At 39.8% G+C, this 18,068-nt stretch overlaps 1 protein-coding gene across 3 annotated transcripts in view; it reads right to left on the bottom strand.

Annotated features, from left to right (window-relative positions):
* Positions 1 to 18,068, bottom strand: part of LOC116426060 (uncharacterized) — an 85,045-nt gene that overhangs the window by 61,320 nt on the left and 5,657 nt on the right. Inside the window, exon 1 of one of the 3 annotated variants that reach the window (XM_031974521.2) lies at positions 9,832 to 10,159. The exons of the other annotated variants lie outside the window; for them this stretch is intronic. The gene's annotated coding sequence lies outside the window, so the exon portion shown is untranslated. Of the gene's footprint in view, positions 1 to 9,831; positions 10,160 to 18,068 lie in introns of those variants that run through there. 3 annotated transcript variants of the gene reach the window in all.

Consider the following 18,068-nt stretch of genomic DNA (forward strand, 5'->3'; position numbering starts at 1 on the left):
TAATTAATAGATAATACACAAAGAAATATGTATTTAAAGTAAATTGAGGGAGTTAAGATTAAATTCATACAGAAGGTATTTAATGAAAATAATTTAAAAAGAATTGTATTGACTTGAAGGGGCTTGTTAATAGGATATAATGAATTTTATTAATTTAAATAAGGTTGTATAGTATTTTAGAAAAAGGTTCACATTTATAAACCGATAACTAAAGAATTTATTTAATGAATGAAGAAAATAAAACTATCAAACAATGAATTTTATTACATTAATATAAATATGTAAATTAGAAACATCTTAAAACTACCAAGTGTTGAGTTAACTGTTTTTTCTATTTCTTTAGCCTACATTTATTCTATTTATCAAAGACACCTTGTACAAATGTATTCATTGAGAAAATTGTGCTCCAGCGACCGATCACGTTTTACCAGAAATTGGTCTCGTCCGTCTGCACGAGTGCGAATTAAAATATTACGCGCTACACCCGACTTCTCGTCAAATTACGCGGTGGCAGACACTTTGACTGCTGCCCGACGAGAACTTCGACTCGAATTACCGCGAGACGGTCCGCAAGATTCAAACGAGGCTGTAATCATCAAGGCTGAGTCGATTGAGATGTCTGAGCCAGGTTGATGACGACCAGTTGTGCAATTTGCTTGAGACAAATCTGTGAAATCACCGACGGTGTATCGACTCCGAATATTCGAACGCAAATTTCGTGAAATTTTTCTACCCCTAAAAATGTCAAATTGTATCTCAATTCTTAAGCAAACATCTCAAATAAAACCAGCCGAAATTTTATATAAAATTTATACAACATTTTCTATAAAATATTCTTTATCTCCAATTAAGTTCTGTAATTTAAACTTTAGGTAGAATGGATTTCACCTCGAGTTAATTTCTTCTTTTTCCTTTATTCTAAATTTATCATTTTTATCATTTCAATCTTATGTAGAATATTTAACTAATCTAACCGAACACATTACTTTCCCATAAAATCTAATACAAATAAAAACATTTCTCAAATATCCATAACTTTCGATAAACAATTGTAACAGAAACCAAGGCATAAGTGTTTAAACGAGATTTGTTGTCCACGCTCTTATTTATTCAAATGTATGGCAACATCTTTTATCTGTGAATCTATATCTTAAACGATCATCATTTCTGACGCATTATTGCAAAATAAGTCGGACGTCAAGCGGTTAAGTGACCCGAGATATATAACAAGAGAGATCTCTTATCTATGATCCCGCATTGAGAGCAAAGAGGCCCCGTTTCAAAAAAGGTCCTTCGAAAGGATCGCGGACAACAAACGGTTGACATTTCGCTACGGGTTACATAAATGCCGTTTCCGAATCGAAACAGAGAAACTTCGACTATCGCTCGGTAGGATATACTGGTCGCCGCGGAGCGTGCCAATAAGACGAGAACCGCCAGCAGCGATAGTTGCCGGACAACCGGGTAACCAGTTAGCTTTCATTTTCGATAACTACCCGTTCAAATGTCTGCATTCTTTTCAAAGGTCGGTAATCGCGCGTAAGACCGTTAATCGTGAACGAAGAAAAAAGAAAGAAATGAAAGAAATTGTCAAACGGGTTGATAAATCTTATCGGCTCGCGTTATAATTAGGCACTTGCTCCGCAGCCCGGCCGCCATATTTTTTTCCCCTACACCGTTGCGTAAGTCTGTCGCGTTACGTGGACCACTTGAACCGCAAACAATGATCCTGGCCAGGTTTTGCAGCGATTTCTTACTACATTTTCTTTTTGCCTTGCCGGTGACCGGGTCAACAGTGACCCGTGCGTCACTTTTTCTCGAGTTTTCTTGGTGGAAAAATTGTGCATTGGCGATGGGAGTCGATTACGTTCGAAATTGACCGTAGAAAGTTGTTTCTTTTCGGTTGAACTTCAAAATGGATTTTCGAAGTTCCAGAAATTTAATAAAATTGATGATTCGATTCGAATGGGATTGATTACGTTGTTTTAAGGACGTTTTTAAATTTAATGTGAAACTCGAAATGAATTTTTGAAGTTCTTATGTCAGTTATGCTTCGAATATTCCTTTGAATTCTTATATCGAGGATCGAATAGCTCGAATACTGGAAGATAATGAAAGAAGATCGACTGTTTCAACGTGTAATCGATGTAAATCTAATAGAACAACAAGTCCCAGTAATTTATCAACGTTTCTGGATCAAAGTGCCGCCGTTTCCGCGGTTTTCCCATCGATCTCGGTTCCTGGATCGCGAGGCAGGGTTTCCGTCAGGTGTTCCGGTGGCCGCTAATAAGCGGCGAGCCGAGCACGGGCGGAGGCGTGCAGAAACGCGGGAGAAACACGCCGTTTCCCCGGTTAGATTCGATTAATCTTGTTTACCGGATCTCGGATCCGTTCCAATCGTTTCCTGATACTTTTCAATCGTTCCTTCACTCCCATTCAAGCGTTGACCGCAAATTAAGTCCATCAAAAAACCCCCAGCCGTCACTTTTTCGTTTTCCGCCAAGACAAAAATCGATCTGTGACGAATCTCGTCGGGGTTTTTCTTATTGCCCGAACCTTAGCTGATTCCAGGTGTAGCATCGAATCGAAATGGTGGAATACCGTTTTCTTGTACGAGGTTTCATTTCCGAGAAAATCGATCTGGAACAGATGTAAGACACGCGCGGCGTTTGAAGCGCGCGCCTCTCAAACGGCTTCAGCGTGGAATATCTCGAAAAGGAATTCTCCTATGATAAAATTATACCGGACATTTTTTGTTCAATTTTTTCCGTAGAATCGCATGGTACTGGTTTCAGCCGCTCTCTTTCCGATCGGAACGCGATACGGCGCTCGAATGCTTGCAACAGCCTTCGTTATCCAATATTTATCACCATGAATTTATGCTTCTCATCATTTTCATTTCAAATATCAATCGAACACTAACCTCTTGCTGCGACGGAATAATAATGGATTCACCGGAGGATGTGCCGGCGGTTTTTAATGAGATTCAAAACTGAGTTTCACCTCGGTAAATTTGATTGAAAGCAGCTTCTCGAGAAAGTTTCTGTATCTTAATACAACGAAAAGGTTGAAGTAAAAAGGAACACGAAATATATTTAATTAGACCAATAAAGTTTTCATTATTATTATTATTATTACTACTATTATTATTACTGTTATTGTTGATATCACACCCATCATGACAAAAATGGCTCACTTGCCAAATCGATTAACTCCACAGTTTGAACTTCTTAAGATTTTATCGTTAAAACGATAAACTAAATTTAATGGTTGTGATATGGTATTACAAAAATTCTGTTGTCATATGATATGTTCATTTTATACATTTCAAATATCCTTTAGGTTAAAGCTACACCTGTAACAATAAACTAAAATACGTTCTAACACTAAAACTACCTACATTAAAAATTGACTTTCTAAAATTCCTTTATAGAACTCCAAGAGTGCGTCTATCGAGACTATAATTAATTTACAATTCAGTTTTCGTATTGCTAAATCAATTTATTTAATAATTTCTCAGAGAAACATCTGTTATCTTCTTAATAATTACAAAAAGAATACATCAAGAATGTGTCATCTTGACGTGTCCGGTAATTTTAATGTTAATTTTCCAGTTAAACGGAAACGTCGAAAATCATTGTACAGATATTAAATCGCTTTCGAAGTTAATCGATTCGGCAGGTGAACCATTCACATAGTACCATGCTTGCTGTGGTAAAACAACAAAGGTTAAGAATTCTTTCGTTCTAAAGTTTCGCGTGCTCGAACAATGGACGAATCGCCGCGAGCCCCGGACCATTGATATTAATTTCCTTGATTTCCATGAATCAACGTATCGATAATTGGTGACTGCTCGACGGTATCGAGGAATAGCTGCTCATTAATGGGAATCGTTCGGCCGTCGTCCGATAATTCAATAGACGATTCACAGTGTAAAACCGGTTCGACGAGTGTGGTCCGGCCGGAGAAAGGGGCTCATTCACGGGGCGAACAATAAATTATTGTATCGAATTTAACGCATAAATTGAAAGCGGCCGAACAATGGTATTTACGGTATCTCTTCTATTACGTGCATGCCTCATTGTGTTTCCAAGTGGCGCAAAAGAAAACGCCCGGTGACTTGTATAAATCGCGCGACCCCTGATAAATGGCCGTTGCCCGGAAGTCTGCGAGGATAGATGATATTTACGACCCTTCGCGGCCAATGATTTGGTTCATAAAACAGGACGACGACATTAACACTAAAACTACTACGAAATTACAGTTATTTTTTATTATTTCTGAACACTAACGTGTTCCTTGAAATTTCTTCAATTGACATATATAAGAAATACACAATCGAATCGTATACATAACTACCTGCATAATTTATAGTTGTCAACGACCCAGTTGGGTTAAATTTGAAATATACAATAAAGAACAATGTATCAATAATTTGGACACAACAAAATTAAAAACATTTTTACCGGTAGTGTTAACCCCTTACAATAACGTGAGATCGACGATGAAGATTTTAAATAGAATTTAACAAATATAAGTATTGTTGACTGGTCACGAGCCAACTCGGATTTGCACTTGAATCAGCTATTTATTTCTGATACACAGAGTAATATAGAATATTGCAAAAGCAAAATATTCAAAGTTATACAGCAGCTACGTCCAAAGTTTTATTTCAGTTCATTACGTATAAATGTAGTATACCGAAGTTTCTTTAGATTGTTTCACTTTTATATTTAATTGCGGAATAATAATCGGTGACGAGGAACAGCTTCTGCGTAAATTTGTCTGTGAACAATGTGTTAAGTATAATATTTTGATTTCTCTTGGAGATTTCATAATATCAGAGCATGAGTGAACCGTTCGTGTACTGATATTTCGAAAGCATTGAATATTCGGAATGATCTTGAAAATAAATGGTTTCGCTTGAATACTGTAGTGAACGTCTAGAGTTAAATGCTCAGTAAACCTGTGTTAAAACGTTGCGAGTTTAATCCGTTGAATTATGTAATTCGGGGCGTTTCGCCGGTGTCTTTATCCGAAGACAATTCGTCACGACTGTTCGAACGTGGCAACGCGTGTCTTACGGTTTAATCGGTTTCACAATTGTGTAAGGAAAAATTCGTATTGTGCTCGGATCCAATTAAGTCGGAGTGATATCGGGTTACCGTAACGCGCGTTTGGGATAGAATAATTGCAACGCTAATAACAATGTTTTCATTAAGCCCGGTGAATAACGAATAATTGAGAAACAATATTCGAGGGAAAGAGCAGCAATGAAAAGGTGAAAATGACATGATTTTCTATTGTGCCCGAATCCAATAAAGTCGAATTACTTGCCCGTGTCTTTGGGATTTAATGACTGCGATGTTCAGTGGATTTGTTGAATGTAGGAAATGAGTATCGGATGATTGAGAAACAAAATTAAGAATGAAGTGAATGGAGTAGTAGAAACGTGGAGAAAAGTAATAGGAAGATTAAAGTGATGTGATTGAAGACGTTTGAGGTTGAAACTGTGAACGAAACAGGTGAATTGCGATATTAATAATAGTGTTTTCATTAAAAACAGTAAATATTAAGTAAATATAAAAAATATTGAAAATAAAATAATGAAAAGATAAAAATGACATGACTGAAGACCCAAGGGGTTGAAATCTTGACGAAAACACGCGAATTGCAATACTAATAGTAGAATCTTCATTAAACACAGTAAATATTAAGCAAACATAAAAAAATATTGAAAATAAAATAATAAAAAGGTAAAGAACAGAAATAGAGTGATAAAAATGACATGATCGAAGGTCTAAGGGATGAAAATCGTGTTTACAACGGACGCAACGAGTGCAATGATTGCCAATGGTTCGGCGAAAAATTGCAACAGCATTTTCCTCGTACACATTTGTGACCGGCCAGGATGTTTGGCATTTAAATAGACATTTCACGATGTAGGTTGAAAAAATTCGCTGCCCCGAGGATGCGGGATCGTTCGAGGCGATCGGTTCGCTGATTTCTAATTGGTAGAAAGCAATGCGATGATACCTTCTTTTTCCTGATCTGCTCGAACCGGCGTCGGAACCGATTTTCCGCCAAGGACAGAATCGTTAGACAACTTTATCGCCGGTAATGAGACAGTTAACCCAGTAAAACGGAAATCGTAATCGTTTGTTCGGCCGCGGACGAGAAATTTGTTGCTCGCCCGACGAATTCCGAAAATTTCAGTATCCGCGTTACATATGTTTCCCGAATTCCGTGTCCAAACACAATTACACTATCCTCGTTAATGAGATGACTTACCGGTGATCAATATTAAACTCATAACTCGAATTGAAGGGAATGAATACGGTAATAAATAACGCAAACGCAATTATACCATTATTATTACAAGCTAATAAAAACAGCGAATTGTTAATCGATTAATTAAGAAGGTAAATAAGTCGTAAATGTATCCTGGTTGATAGTATCAGAAATAGATGATGGATTTCCATTGAAACTAATATTAAACGTGTCATAAAACATTGAATCGCTTATTGGTGCAGATAATATTAACCCATTCGCTACCAGGATTCGTTTCAACAGCAGCCTTTAGGATTACAATATTTCATTCGATAAAATATATCTTTACAAAATACTACTATTACAATATTATTATAGATAAAACAAACGTGAATTTAACACTAAACCTACCAGACAGATCAAAATGACACATTCCTGATTTTTTCTTTTCGCAATTATTAAAAAGGTACATACTTCTTCGAGAAACTATTCAAGAAATTAATTTAGCGATACACAAACTGAATTGTGAATCGATTAAAGTCTTAATAAATGCACCCTTGAAGTTGCTATAGAGAAATTTCGAAAAGTCAATTTCAAGTTCGGTAAGTTTACCGTCAATTCGCCGTTCTTCAGAAAATATGAAATACAATTGAGGCTGGATGAAACATGTGACGCTGGTAGCGAACGTGTCAACGAATGATTTATTTTTCTGATTACGAAATATTGGGATCGATCTTGTACCTTTGTTTCCAAGATGAATGAACGGGTAGCCCGAATTTCTGTGCACGGTTTCCATCGGCTCGGATATATATTATCCCGATTAGATAACAATTGCAGTGTGAGATTCGCCAGATGCATTGCGCCCGATTTGCAATCGGTGTTGCGTTTCTCGCAGCGTAAATAAGAAAGCATTCCCGTGACGTTATCTAACTGCGTGAAATCTAAGAGTTCCGTTTCACTTCGTGGCGAGTCACCATAAATCAAAGCAATACTTGCGTATTATTGTCCCTATCACAGCCACGTCAAGGAATGCGCCGGTAAATCAGTGCATAGAGAGAAAGACGGAGAAAGGAGGGAGAGAGAGAGAGAGAGAGGGAGAGAGAGGTGACCATAGTCATTTAATTGTAATTAAAATCGAATCCCTCTTACGCGAACACCAGACATGAATGTATCGGTCTGCGCGCTGATAAATTAAATTTTAATAATTATGCCATGCATCGAGGTACAGTAATGAGTACCGTAATGGCATTTCTTAATGAATAGTCCAATACCATGGATCTACGGTTCGCGAGAAAAATTTACTCATTACGGAGTTGTGTATCGCGAAAAAAATGCGTTTGATAACCGAGTAACGGCGGTGCACTCTCTCCCGGTGTAATTTTGGCTTATTTCTCAAAGGATTCATTTCTGTGCCACGTATCGACTGCGTGATGCAATTCTTCTAACAAGGTAAGTCACCCGGCAATTATACAGCTTTTTCTTCTTCATTTCGTTCTGTCGCTGCGAGTGATAATTGTCACAATAGAAGAAATTTTCTCCTAGTACAGAGTTTTTTATTATTCGAACTGGGGACTCTCGAAGTTTGGAAAGTTTGAAATTTTAGACTGATCAAACAATGGCCTACCGAAAATACAAAATCACAATCTTTTATTATTCAAATTGTGGACTCTCGTAGTTTGAACAATTTGAGATTTTGCAGTGGTCAAACAATGGACTATCAAAAATATAAAATCTCACAATTTTTTATTATTATGGACTCTCAAAGTGTGAAATATTTGAGATTCTAAACTGCTCAAATTCTGGCCCGCCAAAACTCCAAAATCCCGCGACTTTTAATACTCAATCGAAGAATCGAACGCTTAGAAACATAGAAGATTCATCTACTCTCAAAGCTTTATAGTCTTCCAATCTTAATCAATTTAACAAATACATAAACTTTCAGAAACCCACTTCCCTCGACCAACCCCTAAAGTCCCGAAGCTTTAAACTACTGACCTAATTTCCGCACTCCTAAAACTATAGTTAACCCAGAGCACATCTACCCCAACGCAATATCCACCTCTCAGGCTAGCAGTTCTCTAGTATTTCAAAATTTCCCAGAACTAAACTGGCAGATGGCAAAAAACCTCTGCCTACGATCAAGCTACCATGAAAATCAACCTTCCTGGCGATCATAAATCTCGGAACGGGTAACGTAACATGAATGGGTGTTACATTCACAGGTCTGGATGATTTGGAGGATCCCCCGCGCGAAACGAGAGGATCCCCCGAGGTTAGATTGTCTTCAGGTAGTCATCAATCAGCGACACCGTCGAGGCACGCTTTCTTAATGCCACACCGGCCCGTTGCAGCTCGCTAAACAAAAATAAAGATTCCTCGCCGCCAATCAGCGATTTCCTTGCGCAACAGGTGGTTCGCCTAAGTGTCGGCCGCGCGGATTCTCGGATGGAGATCGCGATCCACGAAAAGAACCGTGTACAGTCCACGCGTGCACCCTCGATCGTACCGATAAATTAACTCTGAACAATCTATACCTGGCCAGTAATACTGTTTTTCTTGTTGCCCAATCGAAGAGTAGTAGATACAACAGGAAAATGAACGAGGCAGCAAAACGGTTCCGCGTTAATTCACTGTAACCCGTTTTTTCATCGTTCGATGGGAATTTATGTAAATGTGTCCGCATCTCTCTGTCTCTATCTCTCTCTTTTTCACTGATGAACATTTCCAGAGCAACAAGGTGTAATTGATTGCCTCGTGTTGCGCCGATTTCTGAATACGCTCGGACCGAGAGGCCTGGGTCTGGTTAATGCTAGGTTTCGCGGTGGTCTCCAGGTAGCTATTGGTAAAACGCTGTAATTTAAGGATGTCTACGAACTGACTATCATACACGTGATCCGATCGTTTTCAATCATTAATGGGCAGACGAGAGTGTTGTAATGTTAGATTTTAGATTTTTTGGGAGATTTGGATTATGCAAATCTCGATCGGAATTTATGCATAATACTTGCTTACTTTTAGGATACTGATAGTATTCGTATAAATAGAATTTTCTTGGATTGTTCTTATAAAATAGGAACGCAGGAAATATTTATTTTCCTTATTAGCAATTTTCAGGCTGCGAATAGTATAAATATCATTGGAATTGAGAGTTCATTAATGGTAGCTACTATGAAACAATTCCAGTATTTTAACCAATTTACTGTGATAACTGGAGCAGAATTTGAATTACAGGATTTTATACAGTTATACATATTTAATATTCAAATTCGATTATACCGCAATGATTTCATAACAAAAATCTTCTATCCCTCGAAACAATATCCCATTGCTCCAAAAAATTCGCCAATGAATCGATTAATCATAACAATATACAATCTCAGAACTTACACTTAACATTTAAACCCAATTACATCCTAACAAAGGTTCCACGATAACAAAAATCGTCCATCATTCCAACAAGTATCCCCGATTCTCTAAAAAAGTCCCATCGATCAATGAACCAAATCATCGTCGAATCTAAGCGTCAAATACTCCACTATCAAAAAGCTCGTCGATCATTACCTGAGGAATCCTGCAAGCGACGACTCGTCTTCCCGTATCGATCTTCGTTCGACGACCTCTCGAATGATCCGCGTATCGGCTACAGTGTCCGCGACGCAGCTGGGCTATCGGTCCGTGGTCGCACGCAGGATCCCGCGCATGTTAACGCACACAGCATCCGCACAACCGTCGCAACTCATTCTATCATCCGCGTGTCCCGCATCCTCGGTCATCGGAATCCCAGTGAGAAATCGTGGAAAAACGGAAAACCACACCAAAACCGGCGACGATCACACAACGAACCGATTTATCGTCCCGCGATCCACCTGAGGTATCCTCGGTAAACACTTTCTCCCTCCTCCCCCTCCACCCTTTCTCTCTCCCGCCCTCCCGCCCGCCACGACCGCCTATAGGCACGAAAATAACCCGTGATTGCACAGAAACACGTCGACGATTTCTTCTCGGAGTCACGAATTCCTAGGCCGAGGAAACCGGCACGTGCCGGTCGGTCCACAAAAGACTGCCGGCTGGACCTCTAACTCGCTGATAGTGTCCAGCGGTTTTCGCTGGATGATCCTCTAATTTGCACTCTGGTCTTAGTTATATATTACTTAGGTCTTAGATAGGTCTTGGTTAGACCTTCAGATCCAGTCGAATCGTTCAGAAAAAATCAGAGGGAAGCTTCTTTTAGCTTGCAATTAGAAAAGTCTTTGAAGACTTCATAGGGGATCGTTGCTTAGTGCCCAAGGGTCTTCCGGTTGCAGTGGCTGTTCGAAGACACCGATCGCCACGTAACTGCGTGTAGCACTTCCTGGACACTATTCGAAGCTAGGGAAACTCGTGGAAGTCGCACAGGAAACGAGAGTACCGAGGGTGAGAGCCGCGGGCAAGTGACACGGTCCGCAAGGATCCGTCAACCTCGCTCCGTGGAAGCGATCGTCAGACTAAAGTCATCGTTCCACTGGAAACCGAGTGTACGTGCATGGGTTTCTTATCCCTCCTGTTAGCTCGAAATCCGTTCCTTCTCTCTCCTTCCCGCTCGCGCTCGCCTCTGTTGCTCGGCTCGTGTGAGCGTGTCCGTGTGCCTCCCTGTCGCCTGGAACACACACTCTCCGTCTTTCTCTCCCTCCCTCTCTCTCTCTCCTTTGCTCTTTCACTGGCTCTCACCGGCTCTCTCTTTCTGCCTGTTACCGATTCTGTCATCGACGGTCAGTGGTAGGGATACCGAATCCAAGGATACCGGGCGCCGATCCACGAAAAAAAACGAGGAATTATTTGGCGAAAACGCTTTGGAAATCCGTGAACGACTTTTGCCGCGGCGCCGACAACCTAGCGGAGGGAGGACGACGCGACGGACCAGGTATTTTCGGGACGGAGATACGAAAGTTTCGGGTTAATTTCTTTTTTTTTGGGTCGTTTGAGTATATTGTGCAATGACGTTTTATTTGGAGGAATTGTTTAATTATTGTCTAATCAGAGTGATTGTGTTTGAGGTAGTGTTGGGGTGTTGAGGTTTTTCAGTGGAGATTAAGTTTGAGTTTGTAATATTTTTGGAGATGGCAATGTTTTTGATGTAATTTAATGGTATTGGAGATTGATATTAAATTAGTGGCTTTTCATAGTTTATGTGCGTTGAAGTTATACGGTGTTCTTTAAATTAGTACGAATATTGGATGGTATTTTAATTAGAATTGGAAAAGGTTATTACAAAATTGACTGTAACAGCATGGAAAGAATTTAACACAAATTTCTATATACTGTGACCGGCATAGTGACTGTCCAATACCTTTTACTTGCCATAACTATGATTCTGTGTTCTCTAATCTTGCTTCGCTAACAGAGGAAACTACAAGTGTGACATTTGATACTTTATATGTCAGTAAAGTGCTTAATGGTTTAATATCGTTTTCTAGTGTCATTTAGGAATTTAATATCAACGCAAATGCGAGTGCACTTAATTTTCGTTGAATATTACAACTCGGCGGTTACGTATACGGATAGAATTTTTCCTAAAAATGCTTGAAATTATTTCCATTCCTCTCTATTTCAGTTAATTACCATTTATTTAAACTTGCTAATCAGATTAACCAGAATTTGAAATATAATCACTGTTTATTCTTTAAAAAAAATTCATTTTTAAAGAAATTGAAGTACAATCCCAAGAAGGAATAAACATTAAATTTCTGATGATCGTCCTTCCATGTATCTACCATTCAAATAATTCACAATAATTAGAATTCATCAAGAATTTAATTGACAGGATCTGTCACCGACTTCTCAACGCAGCAACCCCACGTCCGACCGTTGAAAAAATTACAGATAGTTGATCGTGACACGTATGTCGACTAACATTTTACATTGTCAATCTCAGAACAATAATTACGTGGGCAAGACGAGAACGAAATGCCCGGTTCCACCTGGATAACATCCGATATTCACGTCGTTCAATAACAGGCATTGTCGAAATTGCCCGTTTGTTCTTGACGGACTAATAATTACCTCGCAACCAAACACGATACCCAATACTATCCTAAACTCACCGAACACAATATCAAATCGATCTACGTATTCCTAAAACAGTGACACTCAACAAGAACCAATAACAATAAAAAGCACCAATTCAATTTCCATCAAACGCAACATTCTAATGAAACCTGTTAATAAACTTGATCGACTGAAACAGAAGATTAAAGAAACGTGTCGCCAATTCTATTTCATTCTATAAAGCTCCGAATGAATCGAAATAATTAATTCAAGAGCAATGGATCAATAGGATCTCCTGTCACGAACAAAAAGGAAGATTGCAACGTGATATCTCTAAAACAGTCAACAAAAAAATCACCAAAAGCAATTAAATTTCTATAAAAATGAACATTTTAATAAATTCTCTTAATAAACCTGACCGGTTGAAACAAAAACTTAATGAAACCTGAAACCCATTCTATTTTACTCTATAAAGCACCGAATGAATCGAAATAATTAATTCAAGAGCAACGAATCAATAGGATCTCCAGTTACGAACAAAAAGGAAGATTGCTATGTCATATCCCTAAGACAATCGTTGCCAACAGAATATTAATTCAAGCCAATTAAATTTCTATAAAAAGGAACATTTTAATAAATTCGCTTAATAAACCTGATCGATTGGAACAAAAAATTAATGAGACCCGTAACCGATTCGATTTTATTCTATACGTCTTCGTATAAATCCGACTGATTAATTCAAGAACAATGGATCAATAGGATCTCCTGTTACGAAACAAAAAAAAATTGATTAGACGGCATTGAGATAACGCGCGGAATTCATACTTTTCCTTCGAGACTGAACTCGAGCGAAACGAAAATAGAACAGAACAGGAAGGTGGAGAGAAAGAGAGTGCCGGCAACAAGAGGCCAGGAATCAGCTGAGAAAAGTGCGAGGGAAAAGTGAGCTGGATGGCCTTCGCGACAATTCACTCGTTACCTCTTGTTTCGCCGTTCGAATTCAACTCTGCTAGCGGGGCGGAATTGACGGAAAGTCAATTCCGCCCTCCTTCGACTGAAGCCAGTCTCGCTAGATCAGTTCCAGCAAAAATATTAGGGTGGCAGAGAAGTCTCTTCGTTTTATTCAGTGTGACGTTTATATTATGAATTTTATATTGAATAGAAAAGAGGTGGATGCTTCTAGGGATGAATAATTAAAAGCGAACGATAGATTCCTTGTGTACATTATTTTACTAGTACTGTTGAAAAATAAATAAGTGGACGTTGTAAAATGTGAGCTAAATACTGCAGAAATTTGACGGAAATTAAGAGAAGATAAAATTAATGTAATGTTGGGAGACTTCCTGGGCAATCGAATAAAATCGCTTTCTTCGGATTATTCTAGCTTTCATCCCCTGCACTTGTTACTAGAGCTAGTATTAGGTTCATCGACGTCTCTACTGTAATTTAATAGCGATTTAATACGTCTGTTCGACGTCACGCTCCATAAAAATGATGGAGAATGATGAAATATGAAGACTAATATTGTGACACAATTTTATTGCGCGGAGGGTAGTAAAGTATTCTATAAAATAATTTAATTGGTGTTTAAGGGGCTTTTTTGTGCGATTAAAATCTGTTCCTCGGCGGAGTTTGTAATACTAGTTAGCTACTCAGCACTTGAGAGTTACTTAACTAAGTTTATTTTATTGAATGACTTGGATACAAGCGAATTTTTAGCTGTGAACTAAAATTATAATTCTTTCAGAGATTGATTTGAAAAGTAGCAGGTTTGAATTAATTTCTTGACATTCTTAAGTAATATCCGTAATTCTTAAATTGTTTTATTAAAGCCTTAAACATTCATTTTCACGTCCAAAGTAGAACATGATCAGCAAGTGGCAGACACGTTAAAAGGAGTTAATTTCCAAAAATTATCCAAATGATCATTCTAAAATTATATTATTCAAGAATTTCAAACTTGTTGTAGCTAATGATTCACACATTCCAAACAGTTCTCAGAGCTCATCACTGATGAAATGAGTCAATTAGATAAATGACAATTCCTAAAATTATCGAAATTACCATTCTAAAATCATATTTCTCAAGGAATATCTGCAAGAGTCAGTAAACTTCTAACTTGTTGCAGCTAATGTTTCACACGTTGTACATTCTAAAGTATTCTAGACGGTTCTCCAGGCCCGTCGCTGCCCTAAGATGAATGACAATCCTGTCGCGCCACGGTTCGTCAGGTCGGGCGACCCGCAAAAGAGTACACACTAATAACTGGAGCAAAGCTTGTTGTGTAAGCCGGTGGGTGGCTGCCTTTCTCCGGCGTTGCCCAGTTTTAATACGATCGTTGTATGCGAGAACGCCGATTTCTGTGGCCGCGGGATCGGATTCTTTTTACTCGCGCCAACGGGGAGAGACATTAGAGCCACGAGATCAGCTTTTGTGTAATAATTAGAACGCCGCGCCGGAGGGAGACGGCCGAGATGTTTTAATTATACGCGGCTGTCTTAATTGCGCTTAATTGCGGCGTCGCGCAGTGGGCCATTCGCTCGATCTGGACGGCCAAAAGTCCGTTTTAAACATTTTACCTAAACCGAAAAGATTGTTGCTGTTTGAGATAGCTGAATGTATGAAGAACAATGTCCTACAAATTTATTTATTCTTGGAACACTCGAAAAGTGGTGAGCTATCCCGAACGTTATAAATTTTCGACTATTCTGCCATTTTCGATATTTGAAGATATGAAAAATTGATATTAAAATTGAATTCAATGGAATATAGACATCTAGCAGTGTTTTTATTAACATCAAAATATCAAATAGAAAGCAGGAATAAATAATCTAATAAATGAATAATCTAATTAACTAGTAATAATGTTCTCGCATTACTCTCAACATTCGGAAATTCAAGAGACTACCACTAAAATTAAATTCAATCGAATATCTCAATCGCTCAAAACATCAGCATTCTAATAATTGCAAAACAATTCTCTAATTATCTATTCTTTAGTACACAATTACCCGCCTTCGCTTAATCCCCGCAATTAATACCCGTAATTGCCGCAGAAATCCGGGCGGCAAACAACGCAAAAATCCCGGGGTTCTTCGCGCGGCCGTTCGACGTTTTTAAATTGCAAAAATTGTAAAATGGCCGGTGCCATTACCCGGCTCTCCATAAAACGGGCGAAATTAATTCCTCGTCGAAACTGGAAGGTTCGGCCGGGAACACCGAACGGCCGCCGGTAATTACGATCGGTTTTCAATGGCCCGTAGTTACGGAAACAGTCAACAACGGCCGATAATAAAGTTACGACAGACCGGTGTTAATGTTATGCGGGCTCGCCTCGTATTGTTGTGCCAGTCAGTCGCAGCGCGCGCGTGGACCGACCCTCGGACAGCGCATTACTCCCCCGAGCGTTGCGAGATGATAACGCTTTCGCCTGGTCCCGTCGACGATCATTAATCAATCGTCGACGAGATTTCGAGACTTCGGACGAATCAATCGAACGACTTACAGTTACTGACACTCCGCATCGATCGGTCGGATCTTAATTCGATAAAGATCTTAATTGGAGCAACTAAAGAAACACTTTATCGCGGTAAATTTCACTTCTCACGGAAGAAACTAGACGCAATCCTACCGTGTGCAATTAACCAATTAACTGTGGACTTTAGTTTGAAAAATCCCTCGTTTCGCGAGCAATGGAATCGAAAAACGAACGTGTACTTGTCAAACGCGGGTTTTAATAAAAACCCAAAGTAAAACGAGGAAGAATTACACGTTCTCTGAAGAAATAAAGAATTCATCGTTGAAAGAGTTAGTAACATTTCAAACTTGAGGATGTGCATACTCGTCAAACGCAGTTAACTGGTTAATTACCTTTACGTCCCCCTGTTACCTTTACCAACGACGAATACGAAATTAACATAATTTACATTTAGAGCGACCATATTACGCAAAGCGGTTGAACTTTCGCACAATTTCGGTCGAGAAATTGTAAAATGTCACCAACTTAGGTCACGTCGTTGCATCAACGCGCGGCAACATTTTGTTTCCACCGGGGAGAGTGAATTAAAAATGTGTTTTAGGAGAACGTCTATCGAGGTCTCCGCATTGTGCTTCGAGCCTGAAGTATCGCGTTACTCGTAAAAGAATCGTAACGAACGGTCGTCTTGAGTGTCCGGAGGCTCTTGCACAAGAATGGTACAAGCTTGTAATATTAATGGATTCGCGTTGTAGATCAACGGTGTCGCGAATATGAAAGTAATCTCGTTAATATCTCGTTAATTTCGACGGGGGCAAAATTATTGCGCGGCGACGGAGAGCCGCGTTGCGCTCGCGTGTGGCCTGATAGCGAGCAATTTATCGGTCCGGCCGAAAGAAAAGCCTTGTAAATGTCCCTTGCTCTTTTCTAATCATATTAGCATATCTAGGTGAACCGTGCTCTCAAGAGTGATTGTACAGATACGCAGCCACCAGAGGCCATTTCCTTTTATCGTTCTTGCGGACAGAGCGACAAATGCCGTGTAAGTGCCACGCGGATATGTGACTGTCGTAAGGCTCTCCCACTCGGTCTCGCGTGGTACCTTGCCTCTGTTTCTACGATCTAGCGGATCTCGTTCCTGTTTTGCAAGATCTGTGATCGATCTCGCGATCGTCCGAAGGATTGTCCGACGATCGTTCGCTAATTCAGTCATTCTCTTCGTTCCGTTGCGTGACAAAGCGCAATTGAAGAAGAAACATATTGGTCTGCTATTTGGACAATATTGATGGAGCCCAGAGATAATTCAATATTTCGCGAAGAAAACTTATTGAAGGTATTCAAATACGACTTGGGCTAGTTATTAGAGTTGATTTTGAAGGTAAGTAACCAATTTTGTGAAGAAAATGTTTAAAACAACGCTGCTTTGGTGACATTTTGGGGGTATCTTTGGGGACATCAAACTAATCTTTGATACCTTCAACATTTCTTTTGTTCATAAAATACGGAAGAACACTATTTATCCTGTACTAACTCTGTAGATTCAGATTAAGATCTCGCGAAGGCGAAAATCTGGTAAAAATGAGACAGATCACGATTCGCCACGCGTCGAAATCCGTCGCGAAGAGGATGAGGATCATCCAGGCGTTACAGGATTAAGTAAAACGTCTCGTAACATTCTCCCCCCGCGAAAGAGAAATGGATTTATCGATCTCTCCGTCGGGTCGGACGCCCTCTTTGTCAATCACGGACCAGAATTACGTCAGGAATCGCACTCGCGGTGCCGTTTTCGGCGCGATTTCGACATTCCTCCGCGTTCCCCGCCGATCCGCCGCGGATAACGGAATTCCCTGGCCATGGAGCGACGGAGGAGCGGGCACGCCGAAATCGGCGGGATTGTATACGTGTCACCGGACGCGTTCCACGAGAATAACGAAATTATGAGGAGCGAAGAGGAGTTCCGGAGCGTGTCCGACGCGAAAGTCCCCGTGAAACCGTGACTTTTTGCCGAGGCCCGATGCATATTATGTAACCTGTCCTTTCGATCCGGGAACCTTTATTTTCTCTCCACCTCCGACATCTGGCAAGCAGATCGTCCCGTAATTCCTCTTTCCAACGGCGGTTAATTGAAAGATCGCGTATCTCTCTACGTACGGTTAATGCGCCCCGGCCAGACCGTAATACGAGGGACATTTTCTCCGATTAATTCCGCGGCTACAACTCGCGTTCCTTGGAAACCGTAGATCTACCTCACGACTAGAAATCGTCCATTTCGAATTTCTTCAATCGCAATTGTTAAAAA

The sequence above is a fragment of the Nomia melanderi genome, chromosome 2, assembly GCF_051020985.1.
Source record: "Nomia melanderi isolate GNS246 chromosome 2, iyNomMela1, whole genome shotgun sequence".
In the NCBI taxonomy this organism is placed as follows: Eukaryota; Metazoa; Arthropoda; class Insecta; order Hymenoptera; family Halictidae; genus Nomia; species Nomia melanderi.